Below are 16754 nucleotides of genomic sequence, written 5' to 3'. Positions count from 1 at the left end.
GGCAGCAAGGCACGTATTGTATTGTTGCCATCAAGGATAACAAGATGGTTTTTTATCATATTGCATGAATTTATCCCTCTACATCATGTCATCTTGCTTAAGGCGTTACTCTGTTCTTATGAACTTAATACTCTAGATGCATGCTGGATAGCGGTCGATGTGTGGAGTAATAGTAGTAGATGCAGGCAGGAGTCGGTCTACTTGTCTCGGACGTGATGCCTATATACATGATCATACCTAGATATTCTCATAACTATGCTCAATTCTGTCAATTGCTCAACAGTAATTTGTTCACCCACCGTAAAATACTTCTGCTCTTGAAAGAAGCCACTAGTGAAACCTATGGCCCCAGGGTCTATCTTCATCATATTAATCTTCCAACACTTAGTTATTTCCTTTGCTTTTTACTTTGTTATTTTACTTTGCATCTTTATCATAAAAATACCAAAAATATTATCTTATCATATCTATCAGATCTCACTATCGTAAGTGACCGTGTAGGGATTGACAACCCCTTATCGCGTTGGTTGCGAGGATTTATTTGTTTTGTGTAGGTGCGAGGGACTCGTGCGTAGCCTCCTACTGGATTGATACCTTGGTTCTCAAAAACTGAGGGAAATACTTATGCTACTTTGCTGCATCACCCTTTCCTCTTCAAGGGAAAACCAACGCAGTGCTCAAGAGGTAGCAGCATCTTTCTCCAAATTATTTTTGTGTTGACATAGTGTGGGACTAATTCCCTTAAGATCATCGAGAGTATATCCAATAGCAGCACGGTGCTTCTTCGGAGTTTTCAATAATCTCTCTTCTTCATGCTCTGAAATATTAGCACTAATAATAACAGGATATATCTTTTTCTCATCAAGATAAGCATATTTAATAGTATCAGGTAACGGTTTGAGCTCAAACACGGGATCACCCTTGGGTGGAGGAGGATCCCCTAGGATTTCAACAGGCAAATTGTGTTTCAGGATGGGTTCCTGTTTAAATAATACTTCATCTATTTCCCTTCTTTCATTCATAAACATATCATTTTCATGGTCTAGCAAATACTGTTCTAAAGGATCACTAGGAGGCACGGCAATGGAAGAAAGACCAATAATTTCATCTTTACTAGGAAATTCCTCTTCACGGTGTTGTCTACGAAATTTAGAGAAATTAAATTCATGAGACATATCACCTAAACCAATAGTAACAACATCCTTTTTGCAATCTATCTTAGCATTAACTGTGTTCAAGAAGGGTCTACCAAATATAATGGGACAAAAGCTATCTTGTGGGGAACCAAGAACAAGAAAATCAGCAGGATATTTAGTTTTCCCACACAAGACTTCAACATCTCTAACAATTCCCATTGGTGAAATAGTATCTCTATTGGCAAGTTTAATTGTGGCATCAATATCTTCTAACTTAGCAGGTGCAATGTCATGCATAATTTCTTTGTATAAGTCAAAAGGTATTGCACTAGCACCCATATCACATAAGCCATGATAACATCTCCTATTTTAACAGAAATAGCAGGCATGCCTACCACAGGTCTATGTTTATCTCTAGCACAAGGTTTGGCAATTCTAGCGATTTCATTTACAGAAATGAATAACATGCCCATCAATATTATCAGCCAAGAGATCTTTAACAATAGCGATATTAGGTTCAACTGTAATTTTCTCAGGAGGTGTATAAGTTCTAATATTGCTTTTACGAACCACAGTTGTAGCTTTAGCATGATCCTTTATCCTAACATGGAAAGGTGGTTTCTCAACATAAGAAGTAGGAACAATAGGATCATTATAAGTGATAGTCTTTTCTTCAACTTTAATAGGTGCAGCTACTTTTACTTCTATGGGAGGATGATATTTGAACCACTTCTCCTTAGGGAGATCGATATGAGCAGCAAAATATTCACAGAAAGAGGCTACTATCTCAGAGTCAAGTCCATATTTAGTGCTAAATTTATGGAAAACATCGGTATCCATAAAAGATTTAACACAATCATACTTAGGTGTCATACCTGACTCCTTACCTTCGTCGAGGTCCCAATCTTCAGAGTTGCATTTAATTCTTTCCAATAAATCCCATTTGAATTCAATAGTCTTCATCATAAAAGAGCCAGCACAAGAAGTATCAAGCATGGTGCAATTGTTATCAGAAAGCCGAGCATAAAAATTTTGAATAATCATTTCTCTTGAGAGCTCATGATTGGGGCATGAATATAACATTGATTTAAGCCTCCCCCAAGCTTGAGCGATGCTTTCCCCTTTGCGAGGCCAGAAATTATATATATAATTGCGATCACGATGAACAAGATGCATAGGATTAAACTTCTGATGAAATTCCAATTTCAATCGTTTGTAGTTCCATGACCCCGTATCATCACATAGCCTATACCATGTCAATGCATATCCCTTCAAAGATAAAGGGAAGACCTTCTTCTTAATAACATCTCCGGACACACCTGAAAGCTTAAATAATCCACAAACTTCATCCACATATATTAGGTGCTCATCAGGATGCTTTGTTCCATCTCTTGCAAAAGGATTAGCTAGTAGTTTTTCTAACATACCCCAAGGAATTTCAAAGCAGACATTTTCGTTTTCAGTAGGTTCAGTAGGTTGAGGAGCAACTCTTTGCTCTACTGGTCGGGGTGAAGATACCCCGAACAAGCCCCTCAGAGGATTACTTTCCATAGTAACAAGTGACAGTAAATTTCAGCACACTATTTAAATTTTTCCTTACCAAATTCCACCTACCAAAGGCGCTTCACTCCCCGGCAACGGTGCCAGAAAAGAGTCTTGATGACCCACAAGTATAGGGGATCTATCGTAGTCCTTTTGATAAGTAAGAGTGTCGAACCCAACGAGGAGCAGAAGGAAATGATAAGCGGTTTTCAGCAAGGTATTCTCTGCAAGCACTGAAATTATAGGTGACAGATAGTTTTGTGATAAGATAATTGGTAACGAGCAACAAGTAACAAAAGTAAATAAAGTGCAGCAAGGTGGCCCAATCCTTTTTGTAGCAAAGGACAAGCCTGGACAAACTCTTATATAGAGAAAAGCGCTCCCGAGGACACATGGGAATATCATCAAGCTAGTTTTCATCACGTTCATATGATTCGTGTTCGGTACTTCGATAAATTGGTATGTGGGTGGACCGGTGCTTGGGTGCTGTCCTTACTTGGACAAGCATCCCACTTATGATTAACCTCTATTGCAAGCATCCGCAACTACAACAAAAGTATTAAGGTAAACCTAACCATAGCATGAAACATGTGGATCCAAATCAGCCCCTTAGGAAGCAACACATAAACTAGGGTTTAAGCTTCTGTCACTCTAGCAACCCATCATCTACTTATTACTTCCCAATGCCTTCCTCGAGGCCCAAATAATGGTGAAGTGTCATGTAGTCGATGTTCACATAACACCACTAGAGGAGAGACAACATACATCTCATCAAAATATCGAACGAATACCAAATTCACATGACTACTAATAGCAAGACTTCTCCCATGTCCTCAGGAACAAACGTAACTACTCACAAAGCATATTCATGTTCATAATCAAAGGGGTATTAATATGCATATAGGATCTGAATATATGATATTCCACCAAGTAAACCAACTAGCATCAACTACAAGGAGTAATCAACACTACTAGCAACCCACAGGTACCAATCCCGGACTTGGAGACAAGAATTGGATACAAGAGATGAACTTGGGTTTTGAGAGGAGGTGGTGCTGGTGAAGATGTTGAGGGAGATTGCCCTCTCCCGATGAGAGGAGCGTTGGTGATGACGATGGCGATGATTTCCACCTCCCGGAGGGAAGTGTCCCCGGCAGAACAGCTCTGCCGGAGCCCTAGATTTGTTCCGCCAAGGTTCCGCCTCGTGGCGGTGGAGTCTTGTCCCGAAAGGTTGCTTATGACTTTTTCCTCATCGAAAGACTTCATATAGCAGAAGATGGGCATCGGAGGGCCACCAGGGGGCCACGAGGCAGGGGGGTGCACCCAGGGGGTAGGGCGCGCCCCCATCCTCGTGGGCAGGGTGTGGCCCCCCTTCGGAACTTCTTGCGCTCAGTATTTTTTACATATTCTGAAAATGACTTCCGTGAAGTTTCAGGACTGTTGGAGCTGTCCAGAATAGGTCTCTAATATTTGCTCCTTTTCTAGCCAAGAATCCCAGCTGCCGGCATTCTCCCGCCTTATGTAAACCTTGTAAAATAAGAGAGAATAGGCATAAGTATTGTGACATAATGTGTAATAACAGCCCATAATGCAATAAATATCAATATAAAAGCATGATGCAAAATGGACGTATCATATGCCAGGGGCTTCAGTGTACCCCATAAAACGGCAAGAAAAGTCCGAACACTTTCGACAGTGCGGCACCCCGAACTTATAGCATTATATGCATCAGCTCCGAATCATGTCTTGGGTCAATAGTTGGGTTCACCCGGCTCCCATGTTTTGGTGCCTTACGTTCCGCTATATCGGCTAAGGTAGCACTGGGAGAACTACTGCGATTGTGTCCCGGTTCTTCTGGACGAGCACCTCAGTAGAGAAAGCCGAAAACTGACTGTCATGATGCGGCGAGAGCTGGTCGCTGTTCGAGAGGTCCCAAATCCCTAAAGATTTTTTCCGCTTCAGGCGAGGAGTCAGCCTTGTTCGATTTAGGGGTTCATAGCGCCCCAAGTTCGGTCTTCCGAATAGTAGGGGCTTCGCCAAAATTTAAAATTGTAGACTTCTATGGCTAAGTGAGAGTGATAAAGCTTTATAGTCCGATTGCCTGGTTCGTTGTGCTGAACACCTTCTTCGAAGGACCCAAAACTGGGATAAAGAGTGATCAGATTTATCCCGAACACCTCAGTACTAGCTACATGGGGGCAGAAGCCGATGACTAGCCAACCCTCAGATTTTATAAACGGCCGCACAGAAGGTAATATTTTAAATCAACAAGCATTATATAATGAAGATGAACTCGTTTTCATATTACAGGATCACATGAGTACATTCATTCAAATATTACATCCTTAGAACATTCCTCCGCCACAAGGCGGGCACCCTTCAGGACACTGTCATAATACTTTTCGGGGTGGCGATGCTCCTTGCCCTTCGGCGGCCCCTCCTTCACCAGCTTCTCGGCGTCCATCTTCGCCCAGTGCACTTTCGCTCGGGCAAAAGCCCTGCGCGCACCCTCAATGCAGACAGACTGCTTTATGACTTCAAGCCGTGGGCAGGCATTCACAAGCCGCCCCACCAGGCCGAAGTAGCTGCCAGGCAGGGGCTCGCCAGGCCACATCCGGACTATGAGGCCCTTCATGGCATGTTCGGCGCCTTGTGGAGCTCGACCAGTTGCTTCAACTGGTCGCTCAGGGACAGAACAACTTCTCCGTCGAGCTCAGTATACTGAGACCAGAACAACTTCTCCATCGAGCTCCCTTCCTCGGCTCGCTAAAATTCCGCGGCATCGGACACACTGCGGGGAAGATCTGCAAACGATCCTAGAGAGCTCCGAACTCGGGTAAGTAAAAGGAAAGTTTCCTTCACATGCTTGCTTTGCATAATGAATTCCTTACCCGCCGCCATCTTCTGGACCGCCTGAAGCTCCTGGAGGGCCTTGTGGGCTTCGGCCTTGGCATTTTTTGCGTTCTCAAGGGCCTTCGCAAGCTCAGCCCCTTGCGTCTTAGAGTCACGCTCCAAGGACTCGTATTTTTTTACGAAATCCTGGAGATCTTGCTGCACCTCGTCGACTCGAGCCTCTTGTTTCTCGCGCTCGGTGCGCTCCTTGGCCACTTTGTCTTCGGCCTCGGACATCGCCTCCTTCAGGGCCGCCACTTCGGTCGTGGCCCCTAGCAAAATTCATGATGATCCGTTGACTTAACAACCACATTCTTTTTATTCCTTATCAATATACGAACGGGTATTACTTACCTTTGTTCTCTTCCAGCTGCCTCTTGGTAAGGCCGAGCTCTTTTTCGGACCGCTCAAGGTCCCGCTTCAGTACGAAAAACTCCACAGTGCGAGCAGCAGTGGCTAGCAGCGAAGCCTGCTTATTCACATAAGACACATTCTAATTAGACTCATGTGATTATTATTTGATCCTCTGTTCGGCCTTTCTTTGCGAATGCCAAACAGAGCATCACGGGCTACTTTCTATGCTATAACATTTTCTTATAAATTGATTACTTACCTCAAAGGCTGTTAGGAGGCTGGCACATGCTTCAGTCAGTCCGCTTTTAGCGGACTGAACCTTCTCTACCACTGCACTCATGACAGTGCGGTGCTCTTCGTCAATGGAAGCGCTATGAAGCGCTTCCAACAAGTTGTCCGGTGCCTCTGGATGGACAGAGGCCATCGGCACAGACGGCTCGCCCCCCTTAGTGAGGGGTCGCCCGACAGAGTACGGAACCACTAGAGGTTCCGGCGCAGTATTCGGCCGGGGGCCGGACTTGCTGCCCCCGTCATTAGGGCCCATGGGAGCCTTGCCCCCCATGCGCCCGGCGTCTGGGAGGTCGCCTTTGGGCGCCCCCAGAACCACCTTCCCTTGGCTTGGTGCCCTTCGGGACAACACCTCGGCGTCGTCCGTAGGGCGGGTGGAGGAGGCGATCGGGAGCGAATTACTGTTCATCTCCGACAGGCCCAGAGACCCATCCGAAGAGGATACGTCGAGACGGTCCTTGGGTGGGCTGCTTGATCATGTTTGGCATGATAAGAAACAATAAAACGAAATATACCAGAGCTGTTATGGTATCCGGATACTTATGACTTCGCCAGGGGCTTGTCACTGGGCAACCACTCCCCGTCATTGGCGGCCGTGGTGGAGCGGTCCGGAAGGAGGGCTCTTCCCTTCTTGGACCCTTCGGCCTCCCCGGATGGGGCGGCCTTCCTTTTCTTATCTCCCCCGGCTGGAGGGGGAGAATTTTCCTCTTCCTCCTCCTTGTCTTCATGGGAGGAGGGCATCTCGGTGTTATCGGACGACAAGTCCGATACAACCTTGTGCCAAAGACCTTTCCTGGTCCCCGCAGCCTTCTTCTTGGCCTTCTTCTCCGGCGCCTCATAGGGCGCCGGAACCAGCATCTCCGTCAGGAGAGTACTTGCTGGATCTTCGGGCAGTGGGGCCGGACAGTCGATCCACTCCGCTGTCGGGACCCATTCCTATCAAATAATGTGGAGGCTCGGATCCCTCACATAATTATACTAGGGAAAGAAATACCTTATGAGATATAAGGAGCTTACCGGATTAGCAGGGCGCTTTGCGCTGATTCCGCAATCCTCGGTAAGGGGAGGAGGTACCTCAGCAGACTTGAACAGCACCATCCAGATGTCCTGATGCGTCGTGTCGAAGAGCTCTCACAGCGTCTGGTGCCTTGCCGAGTCGAACTCCCACATATTGAATGCCCGTCTTTGACACGGGAGGATCCGACGGAACAGCATGACCTGGACCACGTTGATAAGCTTGATTTTCTTGCTTATCATGTTTTTAACATAGTTCTGGAGTCCGGTCAGCTCCACCGATGAACCCCAAGATAAGCCATTCTCCTTCCAGGAAGTTAGCCGCATGGGGATGCTGGATCAGAATTCGGGGGCCGCCACCCAGTTGGTGTCGCGCGGCTCAGTGATGTAGAACCACCCCGATTGCCACCCCTTCACGGTCTCCACATAGGAGCCTTCGAGCCAGGTGACGTTGGGCATTTTGCCCACCATGGCGCCTCCGCACTCCGCTTGTTGGCCGACCACCACCTTCGGTTTAACACTGAAGGTCTTCAGCCATAGGCCGAAGTGGGGCTTGATGTGGAGGAAAGCCTCGCACACGATGATAAACGCCGAGATGTTGAGGATGAAATTGGGGGCCAGATCATGGAAGTCTAGCCCTTATTAGAACATGAGCCCGTGAACAAATGGGTGGAGGGGAAATCCCAGCCCGCGGACGAAATGGGTAAGGAATACAACCCTTTCGTGGGGCTCGGGGGTAGGAATGATCTGCCCCGCGCCTGGGAGCCGGTGTGCGATATCTGCGGCCAGGTATCCAGCTTCTCGGAGCTTCGTGATGTTCTCCTCCATAACGGAGGAGGCCATCCACTTGCCTCCCGCTCCGGACATGTTCGGAGTGTTTTTGCGGAGAAGATGCGAACTTGGGCGCTGGAGCTCGAGTGCGCGAGAACGGATAGGCAGGGAAGAAGAAGGCGTGGGTAAAAAATAGGAGTCATTATTCCTTTATAAGGGCGGTAGAAACTGTGTGCCTCCCCACTTTCCTGGTAAAACTCACTTATTCCCCAAGCATTGTGATTGATGGCGCGGTTGGGTTACACATGCCCGTATTGATGAGGATCCCGGGATAAGGGGACACAATCTCTGCTTCGACAAGACGTGCCAAGAAAACCGCCTCGCAATATGTGCAGTAGCTGGTTGAGAAAAACAGTTTGAATAATAACCGGGGCCATGACGTGATGTCACATTATGAAAAGTTGTCAGCAGATTAGATTTGTGGAAATATTATACTCTCTATGGTGGTATGTGGAATTTGTTTTGCAGAGCCGGACACTATCCTTGTGTTCAAAATCTTCTATCGAGTATTCGGAGGAGGAACCCGCCTTGCAATGCCGAAGACAATCTACGCGCCGGACTCATCGTCATTGAAGCCTGGTTCAGGGGCTACTGAGGGAGTCCTGGATTAGGGGGCCCTCGGACAGCCGGACTATATCCCTTGGCTGGACTGTTGGACTATGAAGATACAAGATTGAAGACTTCGTCCCGTGTCCGGATGGGACCCTCCTTTGCGTGGAAGGCAAGCTTGGTGATTCAGATATGTAGATCTCCTCCCTTGTAACCGACTCTATGTAACCCTAGCCCCATTCGGTGTCTATATAAACCGGAGGGTTTAATCCGTAGGACAACAACAATCATACCATAGGCTAGCTTCTAGGGTTTAGCCTCTCCAATCTCGGGGTAGATCAACTCTTGTAATACTCATATCATCAAGATCAATCAAGCAGGAAGTAGGGTATTACCTCCATCGAGAGGGCCCAAACCTGGGTAAACATTGTGTCCCCTGCCTCCTGTTACCATCCGCCTTAGACGCACAGTTCGGGACCCCCTACCCAAGATTCGCCGGTTTTGACACCGACACGCCCCCACCCTCATGGGCCCCACGGAGCTCCACGGACGTACTTCTTTCGCCTATATATACCCATGTACCCTAAAAACATCCAGGAGAGACACGAAACCACTTTTCCACCGCCGCAACCTTCTGTGCTTTCCGCTGAAGAGGATACTACAGAATCCAGAAGCAACAGGCAGGATTGTCGAGTGGGCGTTGGAACTATCAAGCTTTGGCCTCAAGTTTGAGAGCACTGCAACGATCCAGAGCAGAGCATTGGCAGAGTTCATAGCAGAGTGGATGCCAACCCCAGACGAAGAAATTCCAGAGACGAGCATCCCCATCAAAAAGGCAAGCAAAGAGTGGCTGATGTACTTTGATGGTGCCTTCTCGCTGCAAGGCGCCGGCACAGGCGTGCTGCTTATCGCACCCACCGGAGAGCACCTCAAGTACGTACTTCAGATGCATTTTCCCAAGGAGCAAGCAACAAACAATACTGCAGAGTATGAGGGTTTGCTTGCCGGCCTCAGAATCGCAGCCGACCTTGGGATCAAGAAACTCATTGTAAGGGGTGACTCGCAGCTTGTCATCCGCCAAGTGAACAAGAACTACCAGAGTCCATTGATGGAAGCTTATGTTGATGAAGTGAGAAAGCTAGAAGAACACTTTGACGGCCTGCAAATGGAGCATGTTCCGCGAGCTCAGAATGATATTGCTGACGGCCTATCAAAGTGCGCAGCACTAAAGTTACCTGTGGAACCAGGGATCTTTGTGCTCAAGCTGACTCAACCATCCGTGACACCATCAACTAGACATAATAAGAAGAGGAAGTTGGTTTCTGGTGACTACTTTCCGGCAGAGCTTCCCGAAGCCGCCGCCAAGAAGGTCCCCAAGATAGACGCCAAGAGTGCTGAGGAGCAGTTTGCTCCGGCAAGCCTTATGGCTTGTTTCGTTGAAGCAGATGCTCCCGACAAGTCTTGCTCCGGCAAGCTTGTCGGGGAGCATCACGCTCCGGCAGAGCCGCAGGTTCTTGCCGTGGAAGTGGATGTTCCCGCAGCAACAGATACGCCTTTAGTCCTTGTTGTCTAGCCACAAGCTCCAGCATGGGCGCAGCAGATTGTCCGTTTCCTTCAGACAGGAGAGCTTCCCGAAGAGCAAGAAGAAGCTGAAAAAGTAGCCCGGCAGTCAAGTATGTACAAGTTTGTCGACAGCACACTGTACAGAATAAGACTCAACTGTGTGAAATTAAAGTGCATTTGCCGGGAAGATGGACAACAGCTGTTGGCAGAGATACATGGAGGCATATGTGGTCACCACATTGGCGCAAGAGCACTCGCCGGCAAAGCATTCCGACAAGGCTTCTTCTGGCCGACAGCCCTCCAGGATGCAACTGCACAAGTAACCAAGTGTGAAGGGTGCCAGTTCCATTCCAAGCAGATACACCAACCAGCTCAAGCTCTCCAGACGATCCCTTTATCCTGGCCATTTTCGGTCTGGGGGCTCGACATCCTCGGCCCCTTCCCCCGAGCTGTCGGGGGCTTTGAGTTCTTGTACGTTGCAATCGACAAGTTCACAAAGTGGCCGGAAGTGGAACCAGTGAGGAAGGTGACAGCACAGTCAGCAGTCAAGTTCTTCAGGTCGATTGTTTGCCGTTTCGGGATCCCTAACAGGATCATCACCGACAACGGCACACAACTTACGAGCCGCACCTTCATGCAGTACGTCCAAGATCTTGGCGCCAAGGTCTGCTTCGCTTCTGTTGCTCATCCAAGAAGCAACGGTCAAGCGGAGAGGGCAAATGCTGAAGTGTTGCGAGGCCTCAAGACCAGAACTTTCGACAGGCTGCACAAGTGCGGAAGAAACTGGATCGAGGAGCTGCCGGTGGTTCTTTGGTCGATCAGGACGACGCCAAATCGAGCCACTGGCCAGACACCCTTCGCTCTAATCTACGGAGCGGAGGCAGTTCTCCCCACGGAACTCATTTATGGGTCGCCTCGAGTGCCCGCTTATGATGAGCTCGAGCAAGAGCAGCTGCGACAAGATGACGCGCTGCTCCTTGAGGAAGACCGTCTTCAGGCTGCTGTGCGAGCCGCTCGCTACCAGCAAGCTTTGCGTCGCTACCATAGCCGCAAAGTTAAGGCCAGAAGCATCGAGGAAGGCGACCTTGTTCTTCGGCGTGTTCAGTCCGCCAAGAATTCCAACAAGTTGACGCCGAAGTGGGAAGGCCCTTATCGGGTGAACAGAGTCACTAGGCCCGGCGCTGTCCGCCTTGAGACCGAAGATGGCATTCCGGTGAGCAACTCCTGGAACATTGAACATCTTCGTAAGTTTTACCCATAGGGCGCGGTTGCCGGAAGCTTTTCCGGCAACCACCTTTTGTACAAGTCTTGCCGCTGTTGCATGTAATCCTTTGTACAAAGCCGGGCGCAGACCCCGTGCACCAGTAAAGTTCATGTGCCCCGCACATCTTGTCAGTTTTTCTTTATGCTATAATCCTTTTTCGCATATGTTATCTGACACTTTGTGCAGCACCAGACCCCGGTAAGCAATAACGAGCCCAAGGCTCCATATCATTACTTTATTTCTCTGTTTCTTTCTCAAAAGAAGGAAGGTTCCCTCGCCCACAAGGTTTACCGGGGGGGAAGGAGAAGATAATGGTGTGGACCAGGCCGTTCAAGAAAGTTTCTCCTTGCCGGGAAGCAGACGACAGAAAAGCTAAGTTGCTAAAGTTTGAGCAATCAGTTTTTTAAGTTTTTGAGTTATTTTCCTTGAACGACCGTGCTTTGTATGGAAAACCTGTGCGTGGAGGAACCAACTCGTAGCTAGCTGCGCCCTTACTTTGTTTCAAGTCCGCTCAACAACTTAAATGAGCTACAACTAGTTGCGACAAGGTTGCTTGTCGGTAGCGACCCCGCCAGCAGGCTGCTGAAGTTCCGCACTCGGCGCTCGCGGCAAGGGTGCCTGCACCGGCAAGTTTCCCTAGAGAGCGTAGGGCGGAACCATACAAAGCCAAGAGTCGAGTAAAGGAAGTAACACAGCAATTTTTTGCCTAAGATAGAGTTATATTACAAAAATAACTTGTCGCGCCTCTAATAAAGTGTTCCCATGACATGACTGGCAGCGACAAGAAAAGAAGAAAATGGACGGCCTAATCTACGCGATCGCCGTCAACCCTTTTGACCTCGTTCACCCTGTCCACAATGGGTGCGACGAGGGCCTTAAGTGCGTCAAGATCAGCGTCCGCCGGCAGCCTCTTGAGGACGTTGGTGAGGTTGAGGCCCAGATTGCGGAAGGCCACCTTCACCAGCACCTTCTCCAGAACTCCGGCACAAATCGAGCGTGACTCGTCGGCCAACTGCTTTGGGATCCGTTCCCGGAGTTGCTGGAGCGCCGCCGCCACGCCTTTGAAGAACAGAGTGAGCTTGGCGCTGGGTTGGAGTTCCTCGTCGGAAGAGTACCCGAAGCCTTCCACCCCGGGGTTATAGCATGCATGCTAGAGGTCGAGTGTCCGTCCTTTTGCTTCTCTTTCGTTCGCAGGGCTCGCATATCCTAGCCAGACTGCTTGAGGACGAAAAGGAGAAGAAGGGCGCGCCGGCACCTGGGCCCCGGCAAGCCAGTATCGCTGGGGGCTGCGAGTGCCAAGAATCGTCCACGGCAAACCAGAGTTGCCGGGGGCTGCAATATCAGATAAGTCTTTCATCCCTCATCATGCATCCTCTTATGGACTGGGGAATGCGAAACCGCGTTTCTTCCCGAAAACTGCCGTGCTCCCTCAACTCTAGGCCCTGGGGCTCGTTCCTGGGGCCAAGTTTGGTCGTAGTCGCGGCAGCAAAGGGATGAAACGAGGAGACCGCACCCACCTCGTTCCCGCCTCCGTCAAAGGCGTGAGAAAGGTCGAGCGACGTGGGAAGGCGGCAGGGCCTGTTGCCGGGAGATGAAATGTCTGTCCAAGGGATACCAAGGATTTGCTCCTTGGCGTGGGTTCAACTCGCGAGACAAATAACCCGGCAAGCATCCCCTTTTCATTAAAAAACATCCCACTCAGGTACAGTCCATAGAGGATGAAAAACATGAAAGAGAGGATTACAAGTTTTAGATACAGCTAAGGCCCGAAGGCTTACAAATTAAAAAGATAAGATGCCCGTAATCCCTTTCCTGTCCCTCTCTTCAGGAGGCAGGCCAAGGAGGCGAAAAGGGCAAAAGGAGCGCCTAGGCAAGCTACGGGTGCCAGAAGACACCAAGAGAACATCCCGGGGGCCGTCCGAAGGCTGGACGGCGATGGCGGCATTGGAAGCGGAGCTCAAAGACGGGGCGGCAGGACGTCAGCACGCTGTCGAGGGCACCACGCCCTCGTACTCCGACCTGACGGCCTTGTCGCCAGCCCTCTTCCCCTTCCGCAGCCTCCCTACGCCAGCCGCCCAAGGAGACGACCCCGGGGAGTTCAAGGACCCGGCGGCACGGATGATGGGGTCGCCGGTGCCGCGCGAAGCGGCGCCCGACGCCTAGTCGGACCCGCCACCCCGCCGCCCGCTACCCTCATCGTCGCTGTCGCTCTCCTCCTCGTCACTCTCGCTCGAGGAGGAGCCTTCACTGTCGGAGGAGCTGTCCACGCAGCACTTCGCCCGAGTGCCGAAGCACCCGAAGACCTTGACGGAGAGGAGATCGCCCTCCATCAACTTAAAATGGAGGGTAAACCCCTCCATCAGGCTGTGGATACGGGCGAACATCTTCCACCCTCGATCAAGATACATCACATTAGGGGCTGGGAATACAACGCGAACTCGCGTGCCGCTGATCCCACAGCCCCTCATGTGCAGTCTCAGTGTCTCGGGCGGGTCCAACTCCATCGCGCTCGCAAACGGAGCTGGAAGCCGGAGGCGACGACGAGGCGCCCGGCGCAGCTTGACGAAGAACTCGCAAGGGTCGTCCCCTATATGGACCGCCGTGGGGGGAGGAGCCGCCGGCGGAGGCGAAGCTGGCGCGCCGCCCCGCCCGCCTCGACCTCGTCCTCGACCTCATCCGCGACCTCGCCCCCTCCCTCTTCCCCTTATGGCTGGCTCTGCCACCACGGGCGCGGGAGAGGGAGAGATGCGCTGTCTGGCGGCGACCCTCGCCGCCACCGATGAAGGGCCTGGGTTCCCTTTCTCCATGGTGAATGAGGGAAAGGGGAGCAGAAGCTGAAGAAAGGAGGAGATGAGAGAGTGCAGGTTTCTGTGCTCCCCTCCCGCTCTTTATAAAGGAGCGAGGTGGAGGCTCGGCCGCCCCGCTCAGCGAATCAAGGCACGGGAAGAGCAGGGAGTCGGGGCCAACCCGCTGCCTCTGCTCGCGACGGCCCAGTTTCCCACTTCCACCGTCCGCGACCCCAAGCGCATGGGAGCCGCGTGGCGGGGATGCAGAACCAAGGCGACGGATGAGGCGGCCTCGCTCTGCCTCGTGATCGCGGGGAGTGGACGTCCCGAAAACTGCGCATCGGCCCCGTCCAGTAAATGCACCACGCCCCCACGCCTACCTCCGTTTAGGGAGGAGGGCGTGAACCGTCCCCATCATCGTGGCCTGACGCATGCTCGAGGGGCTTAGCCCCGCGCACGCCACCCGCGTCACCCACGACGCCGCGTTTGACGCGTGCTGTTCTGGGCGTGCGCGGTGGGAGCGGAGAGATATGCGGCGTGACCTAGGCCGCGCGTGCCCGTGCACTGTTTTGGGCCTGGCCCAACAGCGGTCGGCACCGTGTCTGGCCCAGGCCCGGGGGCTCCTGTCGGTGTACTAGAGTAGGGGTCCCTAGTACCCCGAACTTGTGCACGGGCGGTTGCAGCATCCTGCGGCAAGGCTTGCCGGGTGACCGCGAAGACCCTCCGTGGTTCCCTTGAAGACCATTCAAGAACAAAGTACTCAAACCAAGGCCCCGGCAAGAGGAGCTTGCCGGGAAGGCCAACCAAGGCCCCGGCAAGAGGAGCTTGCCGGGAAGGCCAACCCAGGCCCCGGCAAGAGGATCTTGCCGGGAAGAGACAAGACCCCGGCAAGAGGAGCTTGCCTAGAAGGCCACTCAAGGCATACCAAGAAAGCTTGCCGTGACGCGCCCTGCATCCCGGCAAGGCCCGGTGAGCAACAAGCTCCCAAACACGACAAGACGACGACCGCGGCAAGGAGCTTGCCGCGGGAAACCCCCACTTCGTGCCCGCGCTCCAGCACACCTGCTAACGTGTCGCTCTAGGACTCTCCCAAGCACACGTGGCAGGAGGTTGCGCAGCTAGGGGTGCGCGGTGGCAAGCGGAGATGAAGAGAAGGCCATCGTGGCAAACGGTGGCGCTCCTAACGGTCACTTTTTGCACTGTTTAGGCAACTCAGATGGGCATTCAATGACCTTGTCCCCTGCCGTCAGAGTTAGGTAGGGTGCACTGTGTCCACAGTAGCGGTAGCTGCACCTACCGCATCCTTTTCCATTTTTACCCTTCTAGTCTACGTTGCTACCTGTCGGTGACCCCTTGAAAGTATAAAAGGAGGCCCAAGCGCAACATAGAGGAAGGTTCGGCTCATTCGTAACATCAAGAACACTCTCACGCTCGGTCTGGCAGCGTCCATCGCTCCTGAGCAAGAATTCAATACACACAAACAAGCAGCAGTAGGGTTTTACGCATCCGTGCGGCCCAAAGCTGGGTAAAACTGCTCGCGTGTACTGCCTCGATCCGCTCTTTGTGCGGCCTCCGCCCCCCTCTGAACCGAAAGGGGCCCGGTCCCCATAGGTGTTGGTGGATCAGCTTCCCCGACAGAACTCGACCTCTCTTGTTTTTGTAAATATGATTAGTTGATCGTTCCTGATTCAGCCTATTATGAATGAAACATGTTTGCAATGACAATTAGAGATTATAGTTGCCCATGCCATGCTTAATTTGCTAGGAGTTTATAATGGTTTACCTTGTGTGCCAACATGCTATTAAAATGGTTGTGATGTGGTATGGTAGGGTGGTATCCTCCTTTGAACGATTCAAGTGGCTTGACTTGGCACATGTTCACGCATGTAGTTGAAACAAAATCAACATAGCCTCCATGATATTTATGTTCATGGTTGTAACATCCCAAAATTCTAAATTTTGGAATGTTATATTAAATAAATAACTTTGATTTATTTGTTTGATTGTGAGTGATTGATTGTGTGAAACTGAGTGGAATTTGAAACTTTTTGAAAAGTTGAATGAGAGGGAATGAAATGACTTTCCCAGACTTTCACTTTGCATTTTTGATTCTCAATGAATTCAAATTTTATTTCACCACAAAACCCTAGAGTGAAAAAAATATGACTTCTTCCATTTAAAATGAAAAGGGTTTTGAAAAGATTTGAATTCCTTTTGGACATATTTCAAATTCAGAAGATTTATGCAACTCAATGATTTTCATGAAAGAAGATAAAATGACTTCTTCAAATTATATGAAATAGAGTTGGAAGTGGTTTGAAATTCAAATTCAAAACCATTTAGGATTTATTTGACTTTTAATCAAATTATTTTTCTCGTGAAATTAAATAAATGGAAATAAGGGTAAAATGATTCCCTACAATGGAAAATTAGGAGAAAATAAATTTGAAATCAAGTTGGTATTTTACAAATGATTTCTGTTGGGTTTTAATGCAATAGTAGCACTGTTTGCTTTATTATTATTATTTTTGAATT

Source organism: Triticum dicoccoides, chromosome 2A (genome assembly GCF_002162155.2).
Source record: "Triticum dicoccoides isolate Atlit2015 ecotype Zavitan chromosome 2A, WEW_v2.0, whole genome shotgun sequence".
NCBI classification, from domain to species: domain Eukaryota; kingdom Viridiplantae; phylum Streptophyta; class Magnoliopsida; order Poales; family Poaceae; genus Triticum; species Triticum dicoccoides.
Note: the sequence above shows the minus strand (reverse complement) of the source record.